The following is a 15,770-nucleotide window of genomic DNA, read 5'->3' as shown; positions in this document are numbered from 1 at the left end:
AAGAAAGCCCGTTTTCTAGGAGTTCCTAGCAAATGTCTCCTCTATTCTCATTGTCCCCAATTGGATTGCATGTTTATCCTTAAACTAGTAATTATGCCCAGAGGGTAGGATTATGCTGGTAACCTAAGCCTGATCACCTTCCCAATCTATAGAACTGAGTAAAGCATTAGTTTTCCCAAAAGGTACAATTGCTAAGGAATTGTGGATACCAAAATGAAAATGAAAGTAATTACCAAAAGAAGGAATGAATATTTGGGTGGGCACCAATACGTCCATCACAGCAAGTGTGATACATTTTATGCTATCACTTAATTATTTTTCATTCTTTCCCTACCTTCATGAGGGGGTTATATTTCCTGACCCCCCATTGAACCTGAGCTTAAGCATGTGACTTACTCTTCCCTGCTCTTGGCTTCCAGCTTGTTCATGTGACTTGCATTGGCCAATGGAATATTAGCAGATATGATATAAGCACTGTTAGATTTACCCTCGTGCACTTCTGCCGTCTCCATAAGAACTCAAGCCAGGTAGCCCACTTGCCCAAGAGAATGAGAGCCCACATAGCTCTCATAGAGCAGACGTGGACCTAATCTGCAGCTTGGAGGCAAACCCGGATAGACCAAACCTGGGTCAGCCAACCCCCACCTGACCTGCAGACTTATGGGTGAGATTGAATAATTGTGTGAAGCTGCTGAATCTCAGAGTGTTTTGCCATGTAGCATTATTCTGGCAAGAGTTGACTGACAGAGCAGCTAAGTCAATTCTAGGTGTGTATTATTTTTTTACAATGCAGTGCAGAGCATTGCTCTGTACGTGTTTTCTCTTCTCCTTGGCTGCAATCTAGCCTGGGTCTCAGCTGAAAATAAAGCCTGTGGCTTTATTCTCCATTCTCAGTCTCACAGAAACATCTGATCCTGTCGGCAGCAGCTTTCGAAGGTCCTTCAAGAGGGCTTGCTGTCACACCACGTGAGGTGGTCAGCCCCATCCAGCAAAACCACACAGCCATCGTTTCCAAACCCTGCCAAGCGAAAGCTTGCAACATTGAAATGGCTGCACCTCAAACTGTCATGTGATTTCTGTATCATAGGAATTTTAGAAACAGATGGTGAGCACAGACGACAGTGACGGTTGTACTATGCGTATGGGGCAAAGGGGAATGAGCGAGCAAGGGGGCGAGAATCAAGCAAATTCTGGAGGAGCACTGGAAGAAAAGAGGACTGCTGAGAGCTTGCCTTCTGCCAGAAAATACAACCACAGGTTGCAAGAAGTTGGGGGAAAAAAATGCCTGACAGGCAGTTGGGGGAGCAGGGTGGGGAAGAAGCAAAAAGAGGTATTTTGCTTCTAAAACAAGGAGAACTATATGATTAAACATTTTTTTTTAAGTTACACCAGAAAAATAGGCAGCCAAATTAATCAATTCACCTAAGCTTGACCTTTTGGCAAATGATTTTGTTGCTTGAGGAAATATGCAGTGTCAGAAGAGTAGAAGATTGAGAGCATGCCTGGGAACTGGTTTTAGAAAAATGACCCGATACCCCACATCCACTGCCACCAGTGCCCAGCTCCCCAGGCACCCCCTTCCATTTCAAGGGGGGTGGCGATTTCTGTGGACGTCTCAGATGGCTGCTCTCCTAATTCTATCATGAAATGTATTTCCCCTGGAGCTGGCATTTATCGCTGAATTCTGGCACAGCTCCTGAAATGTTGCATCTGCACCGCTAAACTGAGGTTACTTGTAGTTCATTAATATGCAAAAGGGGCCATGAAATCATTCCTGTTTCTGACAGGAGTTCGTACATGCCTTTCTGGAATGCTTCATTTCTGAAGTGGTCTGGCACTGAGACTTCCCTTGTCTTCTTTTAATCAGCTCCATCTTGTCACTACATAAAGAGTTAAAAAAAAAAAGAAAGAAAAAAATTGCTTTCTGAATTCTCCAGGAAGATGTGGTGCATCTTTCTTTCTCTTTTCTTTCCTTTCTCCTTTTTTTTGTCATCCCCCACCCCCTTCCATGAACACATCAAAGTAAGAAGTGACATGCAGTGCCCTGGAGCTCTTAGCAACATGCTTTTAGGTTTGGAAAATTTCATTTGCTACCTTATGATGATTACATGAGGAAAGATGAAATGCTCGCTTTGAGCTTTATTTGAGAAAGAGATGTAATAAATGTTGCGGCTTCCTACTGAATGGGACAAATCCATTTTAGTCATGTGAGGATATTAAAAATTACATATGTGTGTGCACAGACATAGCCCGTGTGACTTAGTTGGCATTTGTGGTCCCAGATACTGAAAAAGGAGACCTTGGGTGGCTTCTTTCAGAAAATGCTGAATAAAGTTTTTCGTTTTATCTGGCTCTGAAAGCATTTGATTCCAAATGAAAATGAGTTCCCGCCCTGTCTGAGCTACAGCAATCCCCTTTAAACCAGTCCCCCACCCCCACCAACATACAGACACACACACACACACACACACACACACGCACACTCATTCATGCACATAAACACACACACATACACACAAAGAAATGTAGAATTCACACCAACTGACACAGCTTTCAGAGTCCCCATAGCTGAAACCCACAAGTGTGCCTGCCTGTTGAGGAATTAATTCAATGTCCCCTTTCCAGCAAGTTTATTTTTCCAAACACTGGAGAAAGGCAGAAGACATTTGTGTTTTGTTCCATCTATCCTGATTTTTTTGTGTTCGTGTGTTTGTGTTTTTGCCTGAGGAACTTCTCTATTAGCTGGGAGCTGAATGGAAAATGATATGCTCACCTTGCTCAGGAAACAGCCAGCAAAGTAGAGAAATCGCCTCATGGTTTCAGCCCTACGCTCCAAGTAGGAAAGGATGCTGGAAAAGAAAGAGTATTCACTGAGTAAACCATTTTCCTGCACACAGAAACATGCAATCTCGGGCTCTATTCAAAGCTCTCACATCACATATGCCACTCTTTGTTCAGCCCACAGCTGGACCACACAGGTTGTGAGATGCAGCATTTGCCTAAGCTTTGTTTGTCAGCTCTGGCAGCCCATCCGCTATAAAAAGTCAGTCATCAACCACCCTCAGGGTCAGTTCCTCAGCTACTTGTGATCACGCTGATCATTCACATTTGGAGTATAACTATGAAATTTTTGCTTTGGCTTCAGGAAGAGGAGAGATCCTGATCCTTTTTCATGAATAACCTAAACTCCAGCTATTCAATGATGAGTAATCTTTGTTTACTCTCCCTCCTAAGGCAAAAAGAAATCGCTTTGGTTGAATGCTTACTATGTGCTCTCAGATTTCCTGCCCTTCTCCCGCTCAGCTCTGTATCTAAAGGGAGATGACAACTTGTAAATATATTTAAATATTTAAAGTTTAAAAGTTTTCTCATTTAAGCCTCACATTCCCTCTGGGGCAGGTACTATTACATTTCCTACTTTATAGGAGAGGAGATCAAAGCTCCTCGAGTCTATACAATTTCCCCACGGGCACACAGGGATGGAGGAGCTGAGATTCAAATCCCCAGGATTTCGCTTTACAGCCCATGCTGTCAACTGCCATGCTAGACCGCCTCCTGTTGGTGGGAGGGTCTTGGGGTCCCGAGGTCCTGTGTTCCCCTCCTAATCACAAAGTATTGCAATTTCTGCTTATAAGTTCATTTCCTCCATAGATTGTGAGCCCCTGGAGTAATTTTAAGCATTAGTTCTCCAGTGTCTGACACCTTAAAAGTGTTAGATAAATGTTTGTTGAATGAATTAAAAAACTAACTAATGAGGCACAGAATGTCAGCACATTTAAGGGAAGGCAAGTAAAGAATAAAATTCAGAGGAGAAAAAATTAAGTCTCTGGTTGAAAAAAAAAAGAGATAGAATGATGCAGGGAGTTAGATTCAAATAAGGAAAGGGGAGGAGATTTGGTGCCAGTAGGACTCTTTCTCGATACATTATGCCGCCATTTTTGGGAAGGTCCCTGAGAAGGGGTGGGCAGGGAGAGTGTGCACACCAAGGTGAGACGTTGTTGCAATTCCTGATTGAATCGGAAGGGCCGCGGTTTACTACTCACTAGCTGTCTAATTTGGGGCAAGTTCTTGACCCTCTTTGGGCTTCAGGCTCTTAGTTTGCGTGGTGACAAAACTGGATTAGAGGTCCTTGTAGCAGTGTAGAGAAGCAGAGAAATATAATTATGTTATAAACTGGCTGCATGCATCTTATAAATACAGCATATGAATAACTTATTATTGTCAATAATAAAAATAACACATCAAATAAGTGCTTTTTATGAACCAAGCATGGCGGGTGGGTGGGTCTATGTGTGTGTGTGTGTGTGTGTGTGTGTGTGTGTGCGTGCGTGTGCATCCCTGCCCAAGAAGATATTATATAGTCCTCACTTTAATGAAGGCAGAGATTGAGAGTCAAAGAAATTATAAAATATGCTCAAGCTCATGTAGCTAGTAAGTGGCCAAGCTGGGATTTTAATTTAGGTCAGTCTGTCTCTGAAGTCCACATTTAGGCACATAAAGAGCCCAGTGCCACTCCATTCCTCAGGAAATGTCCCTCAGAGGAACCTGCTGTCATTTTGACTCAAAAAACCCTGGTGACTACCCAACTCCCATGTTCAATCCTGCTCTGTCCAGTGTGACAGTCCCTGGAGAGGGGCTCCTCAGAGGTCCCTTCGGAAGGTTAGAAAACATTTAGCAGTACTACTGTAGTGCTGCCTCTACAGCCGCCGCTATGCCTGCTGGGGTCAGACCAGCAGCAGACTGCCTCAGGATGAGTAAACTGTTCCCCAGAAACCAATCTTTCCTGCTCCTCTCCCTTGTACACATTGAAGCAAAATCCCCTTGTTAATTCAAGAGGAAGCAAAATGTGACTTCACTGTCTCTAAGGCTGTCATTTGCCCATTCAATCAGTACTTATTTGCAAAAATTCTTTCCGGATGACATCAAATCTTTTTCCCACAGTGTCTATAGCTAGTCCCTCCCATATTTAAAATTTGCTTCCAAATATTGTATCAAAGTTATCAATAGAAAATTAGTATAGAACGTAGGAGCTTTTAAATAAGTCATCCTCTGGCTGTGATCATTATATTCTTAATATATTTAAATAAACTATTTAAAGACTGCCAGTATATCCATAGTCTTTTAAATATAATTAAATCTTATATATATATATATGAATATATAAATGTCATATGTGTGCATGTATATACCTGTGTGCAAGGTAAATGTCAATATCTATATATAGGTAGGTATCTTAATCACACACAAAGGAAAAGCTTATCTTGTTTGTTGTCATCGTTGTTGTTGTTTTGAGACAGAGTCTCACTCTGTCACCCAGGCTGGAGTAGGTGACATCATAGCTCCCTGCAGCCTCCAACTCCTCAGCTCAGGTGATCCTCCCACCTCAGCCTCTCAAGTAGGTGGGACTACAGGCACATGCCACCACACCTAGCTATTTTTAAAACGTTTTTTGTGTAGATGTTGCCCAGGCTGGTCTTGAACTCTTGGGCTCCAGCACTCCTGTAGCCACAGCCTTCCAAAGTGCTGGAATTACAGGCATGAGCCACTGTGCCAGCCTATCTTGTTTTTTGAGGAGTGGAACCTGGGTCAATAATTTGCTCATTTCTTCTCAGATAATTCCACTGCCACCCTAGTCCTGCTCGGCCATGTTTTTTGTTTTTTTGAGATGGAGTCTTGCTCTGTCGCCCAGGCTGGAGTGCAGTGGTGGGATCTTGGCTCACTGCAAGCTCCGCCTCCCAGGTTCACGCCATTCTCCTACCTCAGCCTCCCAAGTAGCTGGGACTACAGGCGCCCGCCACCACACCCAGCTAATCTTTTTGTATTTTTAGTAGAGATGGGGTTTTACTATGTTAGCCAAGATGGTCACTATCTCCTGACCTCGTGATCCACCCGCCTCGGCCTCCCAAAGTGCTGGGATCACAGGCGTGAGCCACCGCACCCGGCCTGCCATGTTTTTAAAGATAAGAACTTGTAAATATTTGTAAATGTTTTAAAAATATTTATTTGTGCCACCTTATGATATATTTGTTGGGCCTAGAACAAAAGTTAGTAGCATGGTCTTGTGACATAAGGTTTTTTAAAGGAGCTTAACCACACTTTCTAAAGTATTCACAGCCAACCCTGGTGAATGGACAATTGGAGTAAAGGTTACTTAAGGTAGTGGACAAGTTTGAGTAAGGTGACTAACTTCAAGAACAGAATAGAGTATTATGCAGAGTCCAGTCAGGTAAATAGAACCCATTCCAGGTCATTCAATAGAGGGAAGTGAATGTGATGAACTATTAAAGGCATAGAAAGAACTGAAGTAGCAAACGGTGTAGCAACTGGAGATTAGACACTGAAAGAAGCCACTCTCATTCTCAGGGCTGGATGGACAAAGAGAGGAGCCCACAAGAGGGGGCTGTTCACAGGCAGCTGGGTCCAACAAGGAGGATGGCCAGATAGCTGCTGGAGCAATGGAGGGGCGACAGCCACAGCCAGAGATGCTAACAGACACAGAGAGAGAAAGGAGGAATACTCTGGCTTCTTCCTTCCTCACATCCTTCAATCTCCTGCCAGAACCTACCATCGAAGAAACCTAAAAAAAAAAATCAAGGAAGCTCAGGAAACATATTTTGCAAGGGTCAGCACTCTGCAACACAGGGCAGGGCTGGCAAGTTGAGGGATGTGGCCAAGAACAAATGAAAAATGACTGGCCTTGATTTTATCACTGAAAAACTAGTTAAAACCTTTCTTAATAATTTGCACAAGTATGTTTATTGCGGCACTATTCACAATAGCAAAGACTTGGAACCAACCCAAATGTCCATCAATGATAGACTGGATTAAGAAAATGTGGCACATATACACCATGGAATACTATGCAGCCATAAAAAAGGATGAGTTCATTTCCTTTGTAGGGACATGGTTGAAGCTGGAAACCATCATTCTCAGCAAACTATTGCAAGGACAAAAAACCAAACACCACATGTTCTCACTCATAGGTGGGAATTGAACAATGAGAACACTTGGACACAGGAAGGGGAACATCACACATCAGGCCCTGTTGTGGGGTGGGGGGAGGGATAGCATTAGGAGATATACCTAATGTAAATGACAAGTTAATGGGTGCAGCACACCAAAATGGCACATGTATACATATGTAACAAACCTGCACGTTGTGCACATGTACCCTAGAACTTAAAGTATAATTTAAAAAAACCTTTCTTAATAATTGAGATGGACATCTAGATGTAGATACTACTGTATATATTGCATAAGCATACAGACTCTATATATAGGTTGCTGGTCCATGTGACTTTCATTTTCCCCTCAGGAGGGGGCATGTTGATCTCGAGTGTGTGACTTGCTTTGCCCAATGAAATATGGGTGGAATTGATGTATGCTTTGTCTGAACAGAAGCTATGAGCCATACATAGCTCTACCATGGTCTCTTTCCCTCTGCCACAAGATCTGTGGCATTCCAGATTAGATAACATGACCATGTAATTTATTATCCAACCTGGGACACACATTCATTACACTTTTTTGACAAATCCACAATTGAACCCATTGTTTTAAATATAGAAGTGCTTCATCTGAATAGATGTCTGGAGTTTGAAGGAAAAGATTCTGCATATTATTTGAAAATATAGCTAACATACTGTTTAAAAATAAATTCATCTTCTGTTTCCCAGCTTTTCAGATGCCTGACAGTCATAGGTAAATAGAAGAAGAACACTCAACAATGTATTGAATGAAAATGGTTAAGGCCTCAAAACAGAGCCCCCAAGTTCACACAATTAATCCGAGCTTTGAGATGAGTAAATTCTAATGGCACTTGAGGATTTCCAGAAGTGATCTTAAAAAAAAAAAAAAAACAAAACAAAAACTAGCCATATCGCTCCCTTGCTTAGAAATCTCCCCTGGCTTCCGGCTATATCCAAGCATCCAAGCTTCCCAGAAGATAAAAAACAGACTCCTTTGCTTGGCATAAAATCTAACCCCCATTTGCTGTCCAGCTCTATTTCTGCACAATGCACCATATATCCCAGAAAACTAACTTCTCACTATTATTAGTAAGTTGTTTTGCATAGATTCATGCCTTTCACATGCCCTTCCCTGCAGACCAAGACTTTCCTCTCTATCTCTACTCACTCCTCTAGCTTCTTCTTGGCAAAATCTTACCCACTTTTCAAGTCCTGGCTCGAAGCCCCCTTTTCTGTGAAGCCCTCTTAAGCAGCTGCTCCCCGTGCTGCTCACTGTAGCCCCTACCACACTTCCTTGTAATTCTCCTGTCCATCCATCTCTTGCATTTGACCAAAGCTCCCCTACAACTATATCTGCTTTATCTTTGCATGCCAAGCATCTGTTACGGAGGCCAGTACATTATAGGTCCTCTCTAAATACCTGTTGAATAAATGAATTAAGAGTTTCTCTATTAACCTTCACATACTTCTCAGAAATTATGAGATTCCCTGAAATCTATTAAGAATTCCACCTGCCCAAGTTTTAAACTCTAGATATTTACCTATGCCAATTACAGATATGATACTTTGTAATACTGTATATGGTTAAGTTTGGCCTGTTTCATGTAGGGTATTTAGAATAATTTAAGTTTAGAGCTAGAAAGAATCAGCGATTAGCCAACTTCCTTCAGACACAGATGAGGTGTGTTGGGCAAAAAGAGATTAAGTTAGAAGACCATGCTGCTAGAAGCCCCAAAACTAAGCCAGTATTCTTTTTCTTCTACTATATTCGATTCTGGTTAGGGAGAAGTTGGATTATGTAAACATTCACGAAAGGAAATATGAAGAGAAAATAAAGCATATGGAAAATAATTATGCTTGATAATAGTCAAATAAATATAAAGTAAGGTTCACTGGTATTATTTTAAACCTGCTAATTTTTAAAAAATAATTATATGCTTCAAGGCTGCAGTGCAACTGGATTCTTATATACTTCTAATGGCATTGGAAATTGGTATCACCTTTTTGGAAATGTGTAAGAAAATACAGAACAAGAGTCAATATTCATTCTGCTTTGACTCTGTATTTAAAGTACTAGAGATTTATTCTATGAAATTTTGAAGCAGTGCTAAAAATTGTTTGTAAAAAAATATTTATTGCTGCCCTACCTAGTAAGAACAATCTCAATATCCAACAAGATGGGATGGCATATTAAAGCAATGGAATATTTTGCAGTCATTAAACATTACAATTATGCAGGAAACGTGGAAAATATATAATACAAATTGGATATAGTAGAAATCAAAATAGTATGTGCATTATGATAGCTACTCTATAAATAGACTTTTTTTTTTTTTGCGACAGAGTCTCGCTGTGTCGCAGAGGCTGGAGTACAATGGCACGATCTCGGCTCACTGCAACCTCTGTCTCCTGGGTTCAAGCAATTCTCCTGCCTCAGCCTCCCGAGTAGCTGGGATTACAGGCCCCCACCACCATGCCTGGCTAATTTTTGTATTTTTAGTAGAGACGGGGTTTCACCATCTTGGCCAGGCTGGTCTTGAACTCCTGACCTTGTGATCCACCCGCCTCGGCCTCCCAAAGTGCTGGGATTATAGGCGTGAGCCTCCGCGCCCAGCAAAAAGACATTCTTATAGAAAAGCATTGGAAGGCAATTTTTTAAACAGTTGCAGTAGGGTTAGGATTATGGTTTTCTATTCTTATCAACATTTTGTAATGTTTCTATGACATATTTTCTCTAATAAGAAGCAGGTAGAAAGTAAATTCATTCACCAGTGGGAATTGAAAGGGTACGAAGAGACACTATAAAACAGGTGAGTCATATGTGTTTTTGCCCCAAGCATGCATTACTCTGCAATGGTGGGAACAGAGTGAAGTCAAGAATTGTTGTCTTCTGTGGGAAGTCTGTTTAATTTGCAGGAAATAGTGGATAAGCAGAACTTACTAAAGAAATCTCACTCAATTTTGCTAAAGAGGGAGAATATGATTTGATTTTATGCTACCTTAATATTTAAGCAAGAGCACTGCTTTTCTTCGATTTCTGCCACCTATCATCAAGTCAACTATTTATAAAGAGACTACTCAGTGCCAGGCACTGATCTTTAGAAACTTGAATCCTCATAACAATTGGGCAATATACTACCATACTACTTTTTATATTTCCAAGGGCAGATCCTAGAACACTAGGCCTGCTTTCAAAATATCTTTCAGTTGCGTTAAACCATAGGCCAAACTGATACATTGACAAATGATTGTTCCTATTACCTGAAGTAAGGGGAAAAGGAGCTCAAATCACTTGTCTTCCTGCCACATGCAACCACTCTATTAGGCCTCTTACATATGTTCTCATCAAACCACAGCATGAGGTGGGTATATAGCATAACCCCTATTTTGTCTCAAAACTCAAATAGCAAGGTCACAGATAGCTAAGTTATTCCTAGGCTAGACTCGAAGGCTTAGGAGTGCTTGGGACTTTCCTAACATTTGGACTTCCTTGTAGTTATTCTCAAAGGAGGAGCGATTGGCATTTTGGACAGAGCACTTCTTTGTGCAGGACTGTCTGACAGATTGCAAGATATCCCGTATCCCTGGCCCCGGTTATAAAAGGCTTGGAGCATCACTCCTCGGTATTGTGACAACGAAAAATGCTCCTCCACTTCCAAATGTTCTCTGGGGTGGGAGGATTCCACCTTCATTAGAGAAACATTAAGAGATTTTTTTTTTAAATTCATATTCATTCCACCGATAAATGTTTATCAAGTCCCTTCTCCATGCCAGGCACTTTGCTGGCATGAGAGATGTTCAGTGGAGAAGACTGACATTTAAAGTGGTGTCACAAAATACAGCAAACTCTGCAACAAACCAACATGCCGTGAGCACAGAGAGGAAAATGCCTCTGTCTACAGCATCCAGGCCAAGCTTGGTGACCTGTTACCGTGAAGTACCCCAGGAGAGTGCCAGATTTGCTATGCAAAGCCCTCCATTCATGTGATCAATCAGAATCTTAATTATTATCTCACTTCAGGCTTCTAGCTTTTTCTCACTAAGAATTAATTTCTTTGTATGAAAGATGGAAACTATAATACTATCATCTGTCCTACCTACTGAACAGAGTTGATTCAGGGGAAAGCATTAGGGCGTGCTATGCACGTTTAGTAATGTAGCAGGGATTCGAGAGCCTAATTTGTGTTCTCTGCTGGGAATCAGGCATGTCTGGAAATGTCCATTGACTTGGCAGGGTAGGCAGCCTACTGGCATCTATTTTTAAGAAGTTGGTTTCCCTGGATTCTCATCTGAGCCCTGTGGAGATAGAGGTTGTTTGCAGAGTCTGAGGAGGCTGTTGTCATAAGGGACTCTGTGAGACACAGGGGCTCAAGCTATGCTCTCTGGTACCCAGATAACAAACTAAAGCCCAGAGCTAGGGGCAGGGCAGGGTGGGGATAAGGCAGAAAACCTCTCCATCTCTGCTGTAAACACAGCATGCCTGTAGTGCCAGAAGGAGTGCTGAGGACTGCAGAGGCCACAGCACCGCTTTAACTCCCAGGGCCATACTAGGTCCGTCACTAGCAGCAGCCACGTGAGGAGATGCCCACCTTTCGACGGCCTTATGGGCAGGAAACATCAACCAGGACAGCCTGGAGTGAAAAATAAAAAGGCAACTGATTGTTAAACATAGGTGAGATAACATTCATGTTATCTGTATGCTGCGTGAAGGTATTGACAATTGAAATGTGATTTATTGCTGTTAATGTGACCTCATTTATTCTCACAGGCTAGGAAAACTTAGGTTACTGTTATTTACTACAGTAAGAATGTATGTCACTGTGGCAGGAGGAGAGACAATGGCTGTCCAGAGGCCTGATCCTAGCACACATCACCTACTCCCCACCAGGCCGGAGATTAGCCCTGACAGGGAGGCACTGACGTGGAAGCCCATTGCCATGGAAACCTGAATTTGGGATGCCTGCCTCTCAGTGGACAGGGTATAGGAGACAGCAGTCTCCCCCAAACAACATAATTCTTTGTAAATGCAAAATGAACTATGGAGTGTTTATTGAAAGGAGTGGTGCCTGAAAATTAGTGCTTGACTCTTAATTTCTGAAACTTTCATGAACGCTGTGACTTCTGGACAGCCCAGGATGCTCATATGTGGTGGGGGTGAAAACTCACCCTCTGGGTTCTCCACAGGTGTTATAAGAGCTAATACGTGGTCAATAAGCTTCCAGGCTAAGTAGGTGACTGAAAAAATGCTTCTCCCTCATAGAAATTTGTTTTTCCCACTGGAGCAGTCTGTATTTTCCCAAGATAGCAACAACAGCATGTCCCATCCCACATACCCTTCTTACAGCATGACCTCAACATTATTTCCACAGAAGGATGGGACCAGTACTCTCTCCTGTTGAGTCAGGGCAAACCTTCAGGACTGCTTTAAATATTAATACAAAGTGCAGTAGAAATGGCCTCATCTCTTGGGTCTCTAGAAGTCTCCCTCTCTCCATCCCTTCCAGCTCCCCATCCCTAGTCCCAGAGACATCTCTGAAAACGCTGCCACTGCTGTCTCTCACCCTAGACCTCTAGGGGACCTGTACAGCCGGGTGCCATGGGCTGTGTGACTTCTCAGGCTAGAGCATTAGAATGCCATGCACTTCTGCCAGCTCTCTCTAGATTGACCCTTAGACCCAATCTGGGTGCTCAGAGGAAGTCCAAGCAGCCTGTGATGAGGCCCCCATGGAGAGAAACCAAGACTCCTATCTCCCAGCCCAGAGAAGCTTCCAGACAATGTCCAGAACCTCCTTGCCAGCCTCCTGAGTAAGGAATCCCGACATGGACCTACCAGGGTTTGCTGTCATCATTTCTTCCTCCTGCTAACACACTGCTGCCCTCGCCATTGCTGCTATTCATGATACAGTCCACCTGTGGTCTGTATCATGTTGTTTTATTATAAAATGGGATTATTTGCTCTCTAAATTCTACTGGTTTGCACTATGGAATTTGTGTTATCACAAAAACATGGATTTGGTTCATTAATTCTGGCCCTTCTTGAGGGAAAAATGCAGAACATGAGAAACACAAGACATTACTTTGATGTCCATATTCTGAATGTCTTTCTAAAATTATCAAAGCCCTAAAGGGGGGCTTTTCTCTAAATGTACCACACCCTAGGAATGGAAAATAATCCCTCATGTTGGCTTGATGTGTTGTAATGGAGGGCGGTGGGAGAGGTAGACAGAAGGGGTGGGATTTTTGATTTATCATCCGAGTCTCCTTCTCTTTCCACCTCATTTAATGTGATCCTTAGAAAGATATGTCCTTGTCTTGCACTCATTTAAAACAAAGACTCCTCTCAACAATTTCCCCAATTTTAAGTTTGTGAAGTAGAAAAAAAAAAAAGCCGGTAAGATCTGCTGTTACACTAATTTCACTGATTCTTACCTGGTTTCAGAACCATGTTATTCTTCCTGCTGCATTTCCACCAGCCATTTTCTTCTGCAACCTGTAGGTTTCCTGCAGAGGAGGACAATGGGCAAGTTAAGCGAGAGAGATGATTTACAAGGCTTTTTTCTTTTTGCTCTAATTTACAGGAAAATCGTCCTTGCATGGGAAGACAAGCTAAAGCCCACATCACTGAAGGATTTGTCATGATGAAAAAGAAAATGAATAAAAACAGAATATATTTTATATTAGTAATACCACATACATCTGATGATAGTAGTACACACATGCCTTGCATATCAGTAAAGATGCCTTTAAAAAAAAAACCTGAAAGAATATTTGCATTTATTTTAGATGGTACTTTTCTTCTGTTCTTTGCAAGTGTTAATTTGTATGTTTCAGCTAGGATTATATTCTGCTACATAAATATTTTTAAAACCTGAAAGAAAACACACAAAGTTATTTTATTTTATTTTAAGTTCTGGGGTGCATGTGCAGGATGTGCTAGTTTGTGACATTGGTAAACGTGTGCTACGGTGTTTTGCTGCACTTATCAACCCATCACCTAGGTATTAAGCCCAGAATGCTTTAGCTATTTGTCTTGATGCCCACCCTCCCCCAACAGGCCCCAGTCAAAGTTCTATTTTCTCATGTAGAAATCCAGAAATGAGCAGTCCAGGGCTGGTAGGGCAGCACTACAAAGAGATCCAGAATCAAGACACCTTCCATCTGCCTGATTTACCATTCTTAGCACACAGCCTCTATCCTCAAGCTGGCTGCTGCTGCTCCGGCATCTTGTCTGGGATCCTGGAAACCACAAAAGGAAAAGGGAAAGGGAAAGGAAAGGAACTCACACAGTTTTCAGCTGAGTCAGCTCCATTTAGAAGGCTTCCCTGGAAATTTCATACAACGGTTCTGCTTATCTCCCAATGGCCAGAATCTAGCTACGTGATATATTAGTTTGTTCTCATGGTGCTATAAAGACATATCTGAGACTGGGTAATTTATAAAGAAAAAGAGGCTTAATGGACTCACAGTTCCACATGGCTGGGAAGGCCACACAATCATGGCAGAAGGTGCAAGAGAAACAATGCCACGTGTTACACAGCGGCAGGCAAGAGAGCGTGTGCAGCGGAACTGCCCTTTATAAAACCATCAGATCTCATGAGACTTATTCACTGTCATGAGAACAGCACGGGAAAACCCACCCCCATGATTCAATTACCTTCCACTGGGTGCCTCCAATTGCATGTGGGGATTATGGGAGCTACAATTCAAGATGAGATCTGGGTGGGGACTCAGCCAAACCATATCACGTGATCACCGCTAGCTGCAAGAAATACATTAACATCACAGTTACAGAAGTTCTTCCCTTCTCCAACTTCCTTCACTGCTTATTGTCTGCATGACGTGACCTAAGACCACTGTCTTCTATTGTTCTGTGCTCCATGAACAAGAAGAATCCTTTACTAGAAATGTAGTCTTATTGGGTAATTAATTACCATATCCCTTTTACAGCGTCTTTCATATTTCTTGATATGGGGTTAGAACACATTGTCATACCCACAAATTATGGAGGTTCTATCTCTCATGAAAAGAAGGAGAATGGATATTGGATAGATAACTAGCAATCTGACAAAATATCATTAATGCTTGATGACTAATTCATCATATATATTATATTTCAATTTAATACAATTGAATATGTATTTTTGGAGTGCCTCCTGTGTTCCAGATCCAAAACAAGAACTATAAAGGGTATGGTAACAGCATGACACATGGTAATTAATTACCCTCACTGAACTTACAATTTTTATTTTTATTTATTTTTATATATATATTTTATTATACTTTAAGTTCTAGGGTACATGTGTATAACATGCAGATTTGTTACGTATGTATACATGTGCCATGTTGGTGTGCTGCACCCACTAACTCGTCATTTATATTAGGTATATGTCCTAATGCTATCCCTCCCCCCTCCCCCCACCCCACAACAGGCCCCGGTGTGTGATGTTCCCCTTCCTGTGTCCAAGTGTTCTCATTGTTCAATTCCCACCTATGAGTGAGAACATGCAGTGTTTGGTTTTTTTGTCCTTGTGATAGTTTGCTGAGAATGATGGTTTCCAGCTTCATCCATGTCCCTACAAAGGACATGAACTCATCCTTTTTTGTGGCTGCATAGTATTCCATGGTGTATATATGCCACATTTTCTTAATCCAGTCTGTCATTGTTGGACATTTGTGTTGGTTCCAAGTCTTGGCTATGTGAATAGTGCCACAATAAACATACGAGTGCATGTGTCTTTATAGCAGCATGATTTATAGTCCTTTGGGTATATACCCAGTAGTGGGATGGCTGGGTCAAATGGT

At 42.0% G+C, this 15,770-nt stretch overlaps 1 long non-coding RNA gene across 1 annotated transcript; it reads right to left on the bottom strand.

Moving 5' to 3' along the window:
• Positions 1-1,149: 1,149 nt before the first annotated feature.
• On the bottom strand, positions 1,150-14,505 carry LOC129524595 (uncharacterized). The gene is made up of 4 exons (XR_008668449.2): positions 14,433-14,505; positions 13,398-13,469; positions 2,774-2,849; positions 1,150-1,880 (listed from the first exon to the last, which is right to left on the bottom strand). It is a non-coding gene; the product is annotated as an uncharacterized lncRNA (long non-coding RNA).
• Positions 14,506-15,770: the final 1,265 nt, after the last annotated feature.

This window comes from Gorilla gorilla, chromosome 13 (assembly GCF_029281585.2).
Source record: "Gorilla gorilla gorilla isolate KB3781 chromosome 13, NHGRI_mGorGor1-v2.1_pri, whole genome shotgun sequence".
NCBI classification, from domain to species: Eukaryota; Metazoa; Chordata; class Mammalia; order Primates; family Hominidae; genus Gorilla; species Gorilla gorilla.
Note: the sequence above shows the minus strand (reverse complement) of the source record. Positions and strands in the feature narration are given on the sequence as shown.